We start from the raw sequence: 15,354 nt of genomic DNA on the forward strand, positions 1-15,354 counted from the left end.
TTTGCAGCTATTAATAGAACTTCAAATCCAAGTGTTTTCTATTCCTTGAAACATTTGGTTTCACAATAAATGCTTCAAATCAAAACAGGAGACCAAGTTTACTTCAGTTATTGTTGCTATTTGTGGAAGATTTCTTAAATGTTGGGAGGAGCATTTTTAAAATCTCTGCTAAAATGATGAAATATGTATAATCCGCTTTGATCCATGCCCCTTAGTCTCCTCCTCCAGTGCTGCATACTGTACACCTTGGGAGCAGCTGGTAGAACATGCTGCAGAAAAATTGCTCATCGCAATGTTTTTCCTTGTTGTTCTATGAGTCTGAAAACTAATGTTCCTTCCTTTCTTTGATATGTTTTTTATTCAAAATTCTTACAGAAATTGTATTGGTCACATTTTATATTAATAAACCTTTAATAAATCCACTTTAAAACATTGTTTTTATTGCTTCTCTTTTATTAAACCATACTATCTCTTTACTTCACCTGGAGCAGAATAGTACAATATCTTGGGCAACTATAAATTGTGTGGTAGGGGGAAAATGACTTAAAACTGGGAGACTTGAAAAATTCTGACCTTTCAAAATGTAGACATTTTACCCTGCATCTTTCTTAACATTGTATTAAATACAATGAAAATAAAGACTTTGTACCCCTTTTTTCTAAGTTACAGTTTAATAAGATGAGGGAGGAAGAGAATTAACTGGAGTTTAGTACAGACTGCCATCTATTTTAATTTTGTAGACTGAAAGATGGAATCAAAAGATTAGAATTTGGAATTTAAAAACCAACCAAACCTGTAGCAATTCTGTTTAAATCAGCAGCCTGAATGAAGATATTGCAGCTGCAATATGAAAAAAAATAAAAAGATGGAAAGAAAATTATGCACAAGCCTCTGTGCAAGGAGAACCTCTGTAGTCCAGCACCCTCGGGACCTGACCAGCGCCAAACTAGAGAATTTACCAAACTATGGGAGGTCATTGTGGTCTAGCGGCATTACCAACACTTCCACTGCTTACTGGGCTCTTGAAAACATGTAGGGGTAAACTAAAGCACATCAAATAGCACAGAACAGTGAGAACTAGGACTCGTGGCTGTAAGCCAACTTTACAGGACCATGGGAAATTTGACCACCTCCATGATAAGTAGACATCTGACTGACTAAAATCATGCTGGACCACAGATGTTGCCAGAGCAGAGAGGTTCAACCTATATCATGAATGGCTAAATACAGATCTGAAGCCTACTCCCTAAAACTGAGACTTCAGTTATAGCCTTTTATTGTTTTACTGCATTGCATTGCTACTGCTTATAATGAAAACATCTGACATGTTAGCCTGCAGCTGTTACTTTGACATGTCCACAATTCCTTTACCAGGAATATTCCCATTCTGAGCTTTATTTTATTAGCCAACTAATTAGTCTGAGTTTCTACCAGTATCAGCTGGGTTCTAAAAATCATTAAGGAACCAAATAAATGAGCAATAGAAAAAAAAAACTCCTCTGATATGGAGACACAACATGATCAAGCAGCTCTCAAATGTTCTAATTTTATCTCCAATCTGTTATAACTGCAGTGGTATTAGGCAAGATGTGAGGAATCCTAGGGAGCTGGCATAAATTGTCCTAGGTAAATTGCAGTCCATATTCACTGGAGGATCTAACCCCTAACAGAGCATAGAATAACTTTACATATCAAATGGATGTTAGTGCCCGGGTACGTGAAAGCTGTTCCACTTTTTTTAGGGGAAAAAAAAGGTATAAATAATTGCTGGTAAGCCATCGTAGTCCCTTCAAGTCCTGCTTAGCTTTTAACAGAGGGCAGGATGGCTGTATCAGTCAGAAAGGAGACAGATTTGTCAAACTGATCCTTAGCCATATAAAAAAAAAATCCATATTTAGGACCAGAAACTTTCTACTGTATTATTCTGTCAGGGATAAATAAACCTGTTATTTCAGAACACATGAAATTCAGAGTTCAGTACTCAGATTTGAGGAGTTGTGTACCAAGAACTAAGGTAGATTGCATGGAAGTCCTGGGGTTTTGGTCTCCCGCATGGCTTAGTTTATGGTGTCACACTGTTAGGGCCTCAAAGCTGTTTCAAAAGGCCACCTTAGGGGTCCAGAACAGGGTTCCAGAACATGGGGCAGATACCATACAAAAGTGCACACTTTGGTCATCTGCATTAGTGGGAAGTGGTTGGTGAAGAATAGAGGGATGTGTTGGTTCATTCCCTCCCCAGCTGTAGTAGATTTCAAGCCAGAGATCTCTGCAGGAGCAACTAGGACAAGGAGACCAGTGAGCCTTTATTTCACTTAGTCTTAGATGCTTGAAATGGAGGTTATGCCTCTTCTCATATGGGCATCTCCAGGTGGGATATTTCATACCCCCTTTAAAAAAAAATCAGGGCAAATACACAAAGTAGAGGATAAGCACAATTGACACAGCTGTCTTAGAGTTACCAGTGTATGCCCTCACCCAACTTCCTTTGATATAAAGCAGGAATTACTGGTTACAGACTCCTACAGTGTGATGGGTATTAGCAGTTTGCGACCTTGGCCCATGTCATGAGCCTGGGGCAAGGAAATAAAGTTCAGTAGCTACTACTGCATTACCCCTTTAGAGAAAACAGCTCAGAGCCCACATTCCTCCTTACTTCCCTCTCCTACCCATCTAATGCAACTGGGAACTGTTCAAGTGTCCTGAACAGCTTCCCAATCCGAACAGGCATCATTGATGCACATTGCTGAGTGTAAGGTACCGTGGAATGCAAACACTCACCTGTTCAGTCTGAAACAATGCTTTGTATATAGGCCTTTGAGATGCCTGCAGAGCAAAAGGTACTAAGGAAAACTTAACAGGGAATGCTGTCAAACAAAAATGAAAGTTTACAGAACACATTTTAAATGTAACACTTAGCACTATACTGTAGCTGTAATCCCAAGCCATAGTTTGGTGCAAAGGTAAATGAATACATAAATTCAGCATAATAAATGTATGTTCTTGCAATGCCAGTAAATCAATAATTGTTAATTTCATGACAGTCACAAATCATAATGATTTCTCTATAATATTGAGCTCCAGGAAGAATGGATGAAAATAAAGATACCCAAGGAGCATTAATAAATTGTGAAGGTTTTTCTAACAGAGAGCAGAATGATTACAAAAGGGCCTGACTTGCATCTCAACCTCAGCACTGCTGCCTTGCTTTTGCTTCAAATGTACATGCAAATGTCTGTGAACGTAAGAAGTGACTTTGATGTCCAAGTACTTGATTATACCCTAAAGTCAGCCACTTAGATGTGACTTCATATGAGCCTGAAAAGAACTGTACATGTGAAAAGGGAGACTAAGCTGAATTGAAAGTCTGCCAAAAAGTATTAATAGAAATAAGTTGCCAGCAATTTTGAAAAGTAACATTGTGTATTTTAAGGAACTACAAATGAATATTGTAACAATACACAGCAAGAGGTTTTTCCTTTGGGAACAAAAAAATTTAAGCTGAAGAGATGGGGAAAGTAAGAGAAAAACTTACTTTCTCCTCAGCTCCACTTTTTTTTTAAGTGAGCATTCCGAATTACAAAAGGTGAAATCATAGCCCCACTGAGCAAGACATAAGAAGTCATTCTTCCGCTCTACTCTATGCTGGTTAGGCCTCAGTTGGAGTATTGTGTCCAGTTCTGGGCACCACATTTCAAGAAAGATGTGGAGAAATTGGAGAGGGTCCAGAGAAGAGCAACAAGAATGATTAAAGGTCTAGAGAACATGACCTATGAGGGAAGGCTGAAAGAATTGGGTTTGTTTAGTTTAGAAAAGACAAGATTGAGGGGGGAACATGATAGCCATTTTCAGGTATCTAAAAGGGTGTCATGAGGAGGAGGGAGAAAACTTGTTCATCTTGGCCTCTGAGGATAGAACAAGAAGCAATGGGCTTAAACTGCAGCAAGGAAGGTTTAGGTTGGACATTAGGAAAAAGTTCCTAACTGTCAGGGTAGTAAACACTGGAATAAGTTGTCCAGGGAGGTTGTGGAATCCCCATCTCTGGAGATATTTAAGAGTAGGTTAGATAAATGTCTATCAGGGATGGTCTAGACAGTATTTGGTCCTGCCATGAGGGCAGGGGACTGGACTCGATGACCTCTCGAGGTCCCTTCCAGTCCTAGTATTCTATGAAATTAATGGCAAAACTTCCTTTGCAATCAGCGAACCAGGATTTTACCCTCAATGTTCTGTTGTCAGAACAATTTACAAAACAAATACGTGCAGACGTCTTTGCCTCCTCCAAGTATAGCTCTGCAGATTTATAGAATCTCAGGGTTCTGCTTATGTCAGGGCAACTACACTGGTAGGACCCCCTCCATGATCCCTCAAGGGCAGGCATTGAAGGTCTCTAAGCAGGGCTGGCCCCACCATGAGGCAAACTGAGGCAGCTGCCTCAGGTACCAGACTATGGGGGGAGAGAGAGGGTGCCACTAGGACCCAGAGTGTAGACAATTGTGTCTGCCACTGGTGCATATGTAGGTAGCAGAACAGTACCATGAGAGGAGAAGAACAGGAAGAAGGCACAATTGAGACCTTTCAAAGTTTTGACCCAAGCGAGGGGGCATAGGGGCGTCATTTGAGCTCCCCGGCTCAGGTGCCAAAATGTTGTGGGCCGGCCCCGTGTAAGGGCACACACATTTACCAATGACTTTTTATGGTGAAACCTTTGCATGTGCAAGAACTCTGCATGACAGAGAAGTGCTAGCTGGGAGTGAGGCTGTCGAATGGAGACCCACATCTCCCTCTTTTCTGACTGGTGGGTTTCAACACTGCATAGCTCCCTGCCTTACAGCCCGATATCCCCAGACTGCCTAATGGCCAGCAACTGTGCTTTGCTTTCTTTCAAAAGGTGGTGCCAGCCGGTACAAGTTACCAAATTGCACTTGAACAAAGTTAAGGTAAAAACATTAAAAAAAAACAAACCAACAAAAAAAACAATTAACGAGATTAAACACACTAAACAGACCAGGAGTCACCATCAGTCTTGTGAGGTGCTAGAGGCCAAAGCTTCTGCAAGAATTGAGGTCACCTTGGGTCCTCCTGAGATAGTTTAAATGCATCCTTTTAAGCCAAAGGCTCTTCCTTTGTTTTCCTAGAGCCTGACAACTACATGGGGCACTTTGTCTCTGGAGGGGTTTACAATCCAAGAGATTCACCTTAATCAGCCCCTCCACTCGCCCTCCCCCTCCCCCGCTTTAGTTCCTGATGCTGCAGGGGGCGGGTTACCAAGATAAAGACCACACATACAAGTCGGATGGAAAGTCCCTGCCTGAGCTAAAAATAGGGTTGCCAAGTGGCTGGTTTTGGACCAGAATGCCCAGTTGAAAAGGTCCCTCAAAGTCCAGCTGGCCACAGCAGCTGACTCTGTGTGGCTCTTAGGAGCTGGAGGGATATGTTGGCAGATGCACGTAACGGGGCTCCACATGCTGCCCCGAGCACCAGCATCGCAGTTCCCATTAGCTGGGAGCTGTGGCCAATAAGAGCTGTGGGGGGAGGGAAGAAGGCTTGCTGATATGGGGAGGAGGCAAAAGGATAGTTACCATAAGGCCCAGCTATGTAAAGGTGCCTGGAGCTTCTGGCCACTGCTACTGTACAGTGCTGGTGACTGGAGACCTGGGCCTCTTTAAATTGCTGCCAAAATCCGTGGAGAGGTGCTGAGGGGGCACATCTCAGTCCGGACCACGTGAAGGACTGCCCTTGGCCCTGCCGCCTTTGGCTCCTAGTAGCAGGCCAACCAGGGGACTCCGTGTACTCCTTTGGCCATGGCTGCTGCCTCTGCACCATAGGCCAAGGTGTGGAAGGGGGCTGGCTCTGTGCCCCCAGAAGGGGTGGGGCCTCAAGCAGGACATGCTGACTGCTTCCAGGAGCTGCCTGAAATAAGCACCACCCACAGTCCGTGCCCCAACCCCCTGGCCAGCCCTGAACCCCCTACCAATCTGAACTAGGGATGTGAATGACTAGTTGCTTCCCCCCCCCTTTCTGCCTCTATTTGATAGGTGTCAGCAAGGGGGTGGGGGGGGAAAAAGAGGAGAGGGTATTTCAAAGCAGCAGTGCAGCGTGGAGCCTGAGGCCAGACTCTGGGCTTCACGTGGCACTGCTGCTTTGAAACGCCACATGCAGCCCAGGACCAGCTGGAGTGTCCCCAGGCTGCACGCAGCATTTCAAAGCGGCAGCATCACGTGGAGCTTGGCATAAGCTGGGGACTTGCCTGCTGACCCCGGGCTCCACATGGCGTTGCCACTGTGAAATGCCGTGAAGAGCCTGACGCCGGGCTCCCCGTGGTGTTTCAAAGCAGCAGTGCCACATGGAGCCTGGAGTCAGCAGAGGGAGTTCCCCCGCTGACCCCAGGCTCCACACAGCACTTTCGCTTTTGAAGGTGGAAACGCTCTATCGATTAATCAAATAGTTGATGCAAAAATGCATCGACTATTCGATTAGTCAATTACTCAAAATGTAACATCCCTACTCTGAACCTCTCATATTTGGCCTCACCCTGGAGCCCATACTTCCACCCTGGAGCCCATACCTCTTGCCCAGAGCCCATACTTCCACACCCAAGCTCCTGCCCCAGCCGGAAGGCCCCGTTGATCTGAGTCCAAAGCCATCTGCTGCACCCTGAATTCCTCATCCTTAGCCCTCCCCTTCTCCTGATCCCAACTCCCTCTCAAGGCCAGTGAAAATGAGCCAGTGAGCAAGGTGGCTTGTAGTTACACAAACCTTACACATCACCACCGCCACTGTAGCTAAATGCCTTAGACTGGGTCCTGGGCCACCATACCTGGTCATCCACCCTGCTTACTTGGAAAGCCACACTGACTCTATAATATCTTCCCTTCAGGAAGTCTGATCAGAGGTGTGCAGTGATCAGGCAGCCTTTTAAAATCCAAGTATTGTCTTTGTAGCAAGAACCAAGCATTCAGGAAAAATAAAAATCTATGCACAACTCCTGATAGGAACATGGCAGGCCTTCCTTTGTCAGACACCCTCCCTGTGTCTCCAATGACTTCAGCTGGCTCCCCCAAAACAACACTCCTTTTTTTCCCTTTTTAAACCTTGCTGTAGTTCTTTTGATCTCCAGTCTGTGCAGGACTTTTCCCCTGTCCTTGTATTGTCTCTTAACAATCCTCCAGTGTTTGCAGAAAAATGTTTATCTTGAGCCAGTCTTCCTTTTCTGCTTGCTTTTCCCTGACAGCCTTCTACTGAATTAAAAACAACCCATTCCAACAGTAAACACCCTACTAATCAGATCAACATACAGTATTAATAAATTATAGAGTAGCTCTAAATCCATCACCAACAGGCTTGATTTGATTTTAGCTTTCATAAAACCTTTCAGGCATGCTTGAAAGTTAACAGCGAAGAACGCTCAGGATAAAGGCTGTTTTTTACAATTCAATTGAATTAATTACATTTTAACTCTACATTATTTTTATAGCAGTCAGCATTGGCTTTTTATAGGACATATTCTGCTCAAATCTCACTTTCCATAGGGCCCAATTGTGCAATCTTGCTCCATACATACAGGCTTTCATGAGAGTCCTGCACAGAGGATGCAGATAGGATCAGGCACCTACTGCATTTGTGTAATCTTTGGGCCTGATTCTTTGCTCACTTGCATCAGCATAAGCCAGAATAAGTTTGTTGAAGTGGGCAGGGTGGAGAAAGAGGCTCTCATAGTTGTAAAGCCAGTGTAAGCGAGATAAAAAGAAGGCCATTTTTGAAACAGTCCCAATAACGAAATTACTTCATGGCCAACAACTGGTTGAAAAGCAACCTCACATTCTAGCTTCACATTTTCTTTTTACTGAATCATTAATGGCTGGCACCATAAAGGTTTAGCATTTACCCACCCACTGCTTCTTATAGAGGTTCTATGAGTACAGGCAGTCCCCGGGTTACGTACAAGATAGGGACTGTAGGTTTGTTCTTAAGTTGAATCTGTATGCAAGTCGGAACTGGCGTCAGCCGCTGCTGAAACTAATCAGTTTCAACTGAGGCTGAATCTGGATGCCAGTTCTGACTTCCATACAGATTCAACTTAAGAAACCCAGGCGTCCCCAAGTCAGCTGCTGCTGAAACTGATCAACGGCTGATTCCAGGAAGCCGGGGGCAGAGCAACTCTGCCTCAGGCTTCCTGTAGTCAGCCGCTGGTCAGTTTCAGCAGCGGCTGACTTGGGGACGCCTGGGACAGAGCAGCTGGGGTACTGCCGGGTTGGTCTGGAGCGGCGCTGCGGGACCAACCCGGCAGCCCCCAGCTGCTCTACCCCAGGGGTAGGCAAGAAAAGCCTGGTCTGCTGGGGGGGGGGGGCACTAGCTGCCCCCCCCTCCCCCAGCAGACCAGGGAGACGGGGGTGGCCCAAGTCCTCCACGGCTTTGCTCCGTCTCCCTGGTCTGCTGATCTGGGAGACGCGGAGCAAAGCCGCAGAGCACGCGGGCAGCGAGACAGTCCAGGCGCGCCACGGCTGTCCCACTGCTGGCGTGCTCGGAGGCTTTGCTCCCCATCTCCCTGGTCTGCTGGTCAGACCAGGGAGACGGGGAGCAAAGCCTTGGAGCGCGCCTGGGCTGTCCCGCTGCGGGCGTGCTCCAAGGCTTTGCTCCTGTCCCCCTGGTCTGCTGGGGGGGGGGTCCAGCAAAGCTGCTGGACCCCCCCAGCAGACCAGGGACACCCGAGCAAAGTCGCCGCCTGGGCGGCTTTGCTCGGGTGTCCCTGGTCTGCTGGGGGGGTCCAGCGGCTTTGCTGGACCCCCCCCCCAGCAGACCAGGGAGAAGCTTTTCTCACCCCGGAGGACACAGGTGGCAACCCGCCGCCCGTGAGCTCCGGGGCGAGAAAAGCCCTGTTCGTAAGTGCGGATCCAACGTAAGTCGGGGACTGCCTGTATTCATCAAAACTGCAGCACTTGATCCTATTAAAAAACACTATAGATCAGGATTCCTAGAAGTTCCATTAGCGTTTATGATTAAGTGCATTGGCAAAGTGTTCCATTTTTTAAGTCATATGGCCCTCATAATGCACTCATCCTAACATGGAAAAATAGATGTGTACCCCGTGCTGAATAGGAAAGCTACTCATTAATCCCAACAAACAGTTCCAGAGAATTACAGTTACAAAAATATATATGAGCCTTTCCACCCAGTCCAGACAGCTGACTTGGAATATTGTGAGTCAGGATTTTGATTTCCACAGGAATGTAATAAGTATGACAAGTGTATTTGTCTAGGCAAACTAATTTTAGATGTTTTGAGTCGGCTGGTAGGAATGCTAAAAATAATGCTCAATCTTCATTTTTAAAAATATTTTTTGTAGGAGACAATCCATCTAGGGGTTTATAACTACAGGACTTCATATACCAGGCACTCAAAAAAACTTGGAACCATCCGTTTCAATGGATGCATGTTAGCAGTTGTGCATATGTAGCACAGTGTATTATCAGAGACAATGCATATTGTTATTTTTAATAACACTTAGGTCATGTCTGTATTATCAAGTTATTTCGAAATAGTTATTTTGGGAGTCATTTATTTCAAAGTAAGCTTATTCCTCTTCACAAGCAGGAGTTACTCTTTTGAAATAAGCCCCTTTGTTTCTAAACAGATTTCATAATGTGGATGCTCATCTTGTTATTTCAAAATAAGGGGAGTTATTTTGAAATAACTCCCCACTGTAGACATGCCCTTAGAGACAATAATTGAGCTCAGGACCTCGGTGGGCTAGGTGTGTGTATATATATAAATAAAAGCGTCCCAGCTCCAAAGAGTTTATAATCTAAATAGTGAAAGGACATGTGTTGCAGAAACTGAGGCAGAGAGGTGAAGTTGGTGGGAGCCCTAGGAATAGGTCTCTTGACTAAGAGCATAAGAACAGCCATTCAGGGTCAGACCAATGGTCCATCTAGCCCAGCAACCTGTCTTCTGACAGCGGCCAATGACAGATAACCCAGAGTGAGTGAACAGAACAGGGAATCTTCTTGTAATCCCTCCCGTCACCCATTCCCAGCTTCTGAAAAACAGGCTAGGGACACCATTCCTGCCCATCCTGGCTAATAGCAATTGGTGGACTTATCCTCTATGAACTTATCTAGCTCTTTTTTGAACCCTGTTAAAGTCCTAGTCTTCACAACTTCCTCTAGCAAAGAGTTCCACAGGTTGTCAGTGTGTTGTGGGAAGAAATACTTCCTATTGTTTGTTTTAATTTAATTTGGTGACCCCCCTAGTTCTTATGTCATGAGAGCTAGTAAATAAATGTCCTTACTTTCTCTCTCCAGTCATGATTTTATAGACCTCAATCACATTTCTCCTTAGTCTCCTCTTTTCTAAGCAGAAAAGTCCTAGTTAATCTCTCCTCATATGGCAGCTGTTCCAAACCCTTAATCATATTTGTTGCCTTTTTCTGAACTTTTGAACTGAGCTGAAAGTGCAGTGCCCTCCCTGTAAGCTGAGTCTCCCCTAATTTAAAGGGCATCCAGCTAACGCTGCACCAAGAGCCCTCCCCTCACTTTTTTCCCCAGCTGTAGCAAAAGCAAGATGCTTCTAAGCATGACTGGCTGGATAATAAACTCTCTCCTCTCAAACTGGATGGGACCTCCACAGTGTCCCTTATAGCTTGACACGGGCCAAATGAGAGTAATCTACCCAGCTGACTGAAATAGCCAAGAGAAAGCACTTGCTGTCTAGGCACCTGTCAAATTTCACAGCCAAGGCTCACTCTTACAAGCTCAGACTTCATCTGCATCACTTTTAAAATGAGGGAGATGAATTATCTTGTCAAGAGAGGTAGATTTTGCAAAGGTTTTCTGACACACGGGACATACAAGCTCATTTGGAACACACACATTTAGTTTACACAAATAAAATCAGTCTAGCAACTCCAGCAATGGCAACCTTACCCCATAGCTTGCTCCACAAGAGAGGCGGCTTAATAGATACGTTAGATGCACTGGCATTTGCAACGCAACAATTCTAAGGCCAGACCCTCCAAAGCCCTCAGCAGAGTAAATTATATTATGTAAACACAGAATAATTCTCGTTAAGCCGCTCCATAAGGGACTGGATAGGGAATTAGAGATCATTCTGTTCATCTTGATTGACAAAAGCCATTGGCTACACTCCATAATTGGGCCTGAGGAGCACACAGGGCACTCTAGAGATCATGCTTGTGCAGAGAGGACTCGAAGCCTCTTTACCATTCCCTTGAGCCTGCTGTGCTGCTCCCTGCCATGTATTAGAAGGACCTGAGGGCTGCTCTGATTTATATCAGTTGCCACGGGCCTCAGAAGCCTATTTCCACAGCTGGAGATCCCCAGGACACAGGCAAGTCCTGGCTCTGGCTCCTTTCCACAGCCAGGAGACTTTCCCTGCTGTGGAGGTTCTTTGCCACTCAGAGCTCACCCTGAGGTAGGGTTGATGGTGGCATGCCTAGATACGTGTTGGGCTAGGAGGCCTGTCCATCCAGAGGAAGGCAAATGGCCAACAAGGCCCAGCTCTGCTTTAGCCTGTAGCACAGGCTTTTTTATTCTTCTACCAAACAAACCACTCTGGAGCCATGACAACAGGAATAGACCTGACCTGGGCTGATACTACAGGGTCCCCCTCCCAACTAGCTAAGACTCAGGAACCTCCTTTAAGCCTGGGCTTACCTACCTTGTTGTAGCCTTCTGCTACTGCCCCTCAGGGAAGCGTCTATCTGTCCTGGCTGGTTGCCTCCCCCAACTTGGGTCCTCACTTCTCTCTCCCAGCTGGGAGCTGGAGTAATCATCAGCTGCTGCTTAGTTGGATCAGCTGGTTCTCAGCACCTGCCTGTTAGTCTTCTTCTTAAGCCAGGGCTTGCTGCTCCTTAGCTGTGTGGACATTTAAAGTGGCAGACCACCCTGCTATGCACTCTCCTCCCTCCCACCCAAAGAGTGGAGTCAGAGATGCTCTTTGTCTTCCCAGTCCCCTGCTGCTCATGAAAAACATCCACATTGGCCCGGACTCACTGGCGGACCATAAATGCGTAAGGCAGCCGAACTAAGTACCACTGGGCCAGCCTGAGGTTTTTTTCTCTCATGACATGAAGCCATTTTAGAGAGGCGTGGTCTGGGAGGAAAGGAGAACGTGCCCCAAGTAAATCTAGGGGCCTCAGGGAGCCGCTTTATCCCAAGGCATTCCCTCTCAATCACTGCCTATTCTTTTTCTCAGCACAGCAGCTTCTTGCTCAAGTACAAAATGGGGTGCTCTCTATCCTCAGATAGGACAAGAGGCAATGGGCTTAAACTGCAGCAAGGGAGGTTTAGGTTGCACATTAAGAAAAACTTCCTACCTGTCAGGGTAGTGAAACACTGGAATAAGCTGCCTAGGGAGGTTGTGGAATCTCCATCTCTGGAGATATTTAAGAGCAGGTTAGACAGACACCTATCAGGGATGATCTAGACAGTCCTGGGTCCTGCTGTGAGGGCAGGGGACTGGACTCAAAGACCTCTCAAGGTCCCTTCCAGTCCTAGTATTCTATGATTCTTGCAAGAGGAGAGCTCCCACGTCCCCGTTCTGATGCAGCCATCCATAAGAGGAGCTCTTTATGGAAACCTGGGCTGCTGAGGATTTTTTTTTATTACGCCAATGCATCTGCACAAAGGAGAGGCCATCACACTTTTCAGGGCATCTGTTACATACTAGGTCGGTTAGTGGGACCATAATCATGGAAAAGTGGGGGACTAAGCACTGGCAGCACCTCACCAGCCCAAGGCAAGATTGGATTTGCTGCTTTGTGGTAGCGACGGGGCTTTCTACCGGGGTCTTTACACCTTAGCTATCAAGGCTCTGATCTGCTCATCCCCCAGCACAAAGCCTAGTTCCGTCATCTCTGTGCAACCAACCTGGCACTTGGCTGGGCTGGCTGTGAGACCTGCTGCCCTAAAGGCCTGACCTGTTGGCAGGACTCTACCTAGATGGAGCAGATCACTACATCAGACACTCTGCGGGGCAGAAGTACTTAGTCCATGAGCCGCTCAAAGGTCACAGGAGTGCCATGGAGGCCAATTAGAAGGTCTGGATATGGCCCATGGGAAATAGCCAATGCCGTTAGCGCCTTAAGAATCAGGTGCCAAGAGGACATGCCAATAGCTCTGGTTGAGGGTGGTGATGTACTCAGCCTCCCTCGGGCCTTCTAGTAGCTTGTTGTTTAGGGACAGAGAGTAGGCAGCATTCTTGGTGTTGCATTTAATTTGCAAACTATGATGTAAAAGTGAATGTTGTGATCTGAGTTTGGGGCCAGCACAGCGAGGCTGCACCATTCACTATTCGACTCCTCAGAAATGCCCAGATATAGCATGATTTGTTATTCCTTCTTGACTGTGTCCTGCTCTGGTATCTGGGAGTGGCCCTTTCTGGACACAGCTCCCAGGTTTCTGATGTACATGGCATTCAATTAGATGGGCCTAGTTGGCACCCAGGGCTGAGAGTCACCTTGTAACCGGGGTGCTAGAATGAGGGGGGAACCCATGGACTCCCACTTTTTACCAACTCTAAAGGTAAGCAAGCCACAAGGGGAGGAGGCAGAGAGGAGCAAATGGGATTTCAAGGGGTGGCGTGGGACCTCAGGGCCACAAGTCAGGCCTCCGTGCCCCCCCCTTAGGGCACTTTGCCACTCCTGCCTTGTTGCCATCTTCCTCCAGTGTGAGGGAGTCTTGCCTGTCCCAGCTGCTTGTTGCTCCCTAACATGACCAGCCCCACTCCCCATCCCTGGATAATAAGAGAATTCAGCTATTTTTTTAAATTGCAGACTTCTAGACATGTAAATCTGGCAGAAGTAAATTGTTTAAATTAAAAGGATTTGAATAAACTCCCACATGTGACTCATTCACTACCCGCAATGTATTTTTGTTTCAAAAGTCCTCAGCTGAAGCCAATTCCATTTATGTAACAGGTATTTTGTTTTTACCTTTCCCTGCTCCGAGACTATAAAAGACGTCTGGCTTTTCAGAATCATATTGGGAAACAAAAATAAAACACATTTGTCTCCAACCTTTGGGGAGACAAGTGTCAGCTGGATGCAATATGAAGTTGCTACAATATTTTTTTTTAAAAGTCCTGGAAATAAAGTTTTAGAATGGCAATACCAACTCTCGTTTAATAATACAACCCAAATCTGCTGTTGCTTCCACTTTTAGAAAAACTCTTAGCTCCATCTGCCATTTGCTATTTTCAGAACAGACTGTAGCGCTGCTTGCTTGTTTACTGTGGTTGATGTCAGAGTGTGTGTATGTGTCTCTATGCTAATTATGAGCAGCTAGACCTCCTTGGATAAAGCACCAAGTTCTGCCCTGGCTTACATTCATGTACAGGGGCTGCACCAATACACCAATGCAGAATTTGGTGCTGACAAGAGAAGAGGAAGGATGGTAGTGTGCTCAGGGCGTTAGCCTGGGAGTCTGAAATGCTGTAGTTGGTTCTATGCTTTGCCACTGACTTCCTATGTGGACTTTGGCACATCACTTGGTCTTTCTGTACTTTAACCCTCCCCCCACACACACACACTGTAAAAGGGAGGCCATAGTGCTTTTCTATCGCACAGCAGTGTTGTGCAAATAAATAGGGTCCATAGAAGTATCTGTTAAAGACAGAACACCTGATGTATACTTGCAGCTTAGTTTAGCTAAGCGCTATTTTATTTCTTTAATATTTATATTACATTAGCACAGGACGTGGTGGATCTCGGGTGTTTGTGGGGAGAGGAGGCTGTGCAGGTACAGTTCCAATTCAACTGCAGGAACGTTCTTGGGGCATGGAGGGGAAGGGCTATAGCAGGGGTGGGGAACCTAAGGCTTGGGGGCTGGATGTGGCCCCACAGCGTGGCTGGGGCTCAGGGCTCCCTCCCCCTGCATTGGAGAGCCCACGCTGGCACTCTAGCCCCTGCCACCCCTCTGCAGGACTGGCTCACACCAAATCTACAACCTTAGGCCCCCTAGGCTCTGGTGTGCCTGGGGAACATGGGGAGTGTCTTTCTTCTTCTCAGTCAAGGGCCACATCAGGAAGGGGGTTTCTTTGTTTTTGCTTCTCACGTGTGTGCAGCCCCCAACTGATTTTTTCTGTGGGTCACCACCCCCCCAACACAAAAAAGGTTCCCACCCCTGGGCTATAGGGACACACACAGCAGTAATGTATGTATAACTCAAAGAGCTGTGGCAGGCACAGTAGAAGGCCAGGGAGGCAAACCTCTGTTGCAGCGTGGCAGACCTGCTATTTCTATAGGGAGGGAGCTGAGGTAAGGGGAGCCAACATCATCCGTAGGCTTCTGGGCAAGCGTGGGGGGGGGGAGGGAGGAAGGAGGGGGGCTGTGCTCCT

At 46.4% G+C, this 15,354-nt stretch overlaps 1 long non-coding RNA gene across 1 annotated transcript in view; it reads right to left on the reverse strand.

Annotated features, from left to right (window-relative positions):
- The window catches only part of LOC142827960 (uncharacterized), a 16,283-nt gene extending 4,475 nt beyond the window's left edge, over positions 1-11,808 (reverse strand). The window contains exon 1 of the long non-coding RNA XR_012902783.2: positions 11,673-11,808. This is a non-coding gene — a long non-coding RNA (uncharacterized LOC142827960). The remainder of the gene's footprint in view (positions 1-11,672) is intronic.
- Between the last annotated feature and the right edge of the window lie 3,546 nt (positions 11,809-15,354).

Source organism: Pelodiscus sinensis, chromosome 3, assembly GCF_052426305.1.
Source record: "Pelodiscus sinensis isolate ZL-2025 chromosome 3, ASM5242630v1, whole genome shotgun sequence".
Taxonomy (NCBI): domain Eukaryota; kingdom Metazoa; phylum Chordata; order Testudines; family Trionychidae; genus Pelodiscus; species Pelodiscus sinensis.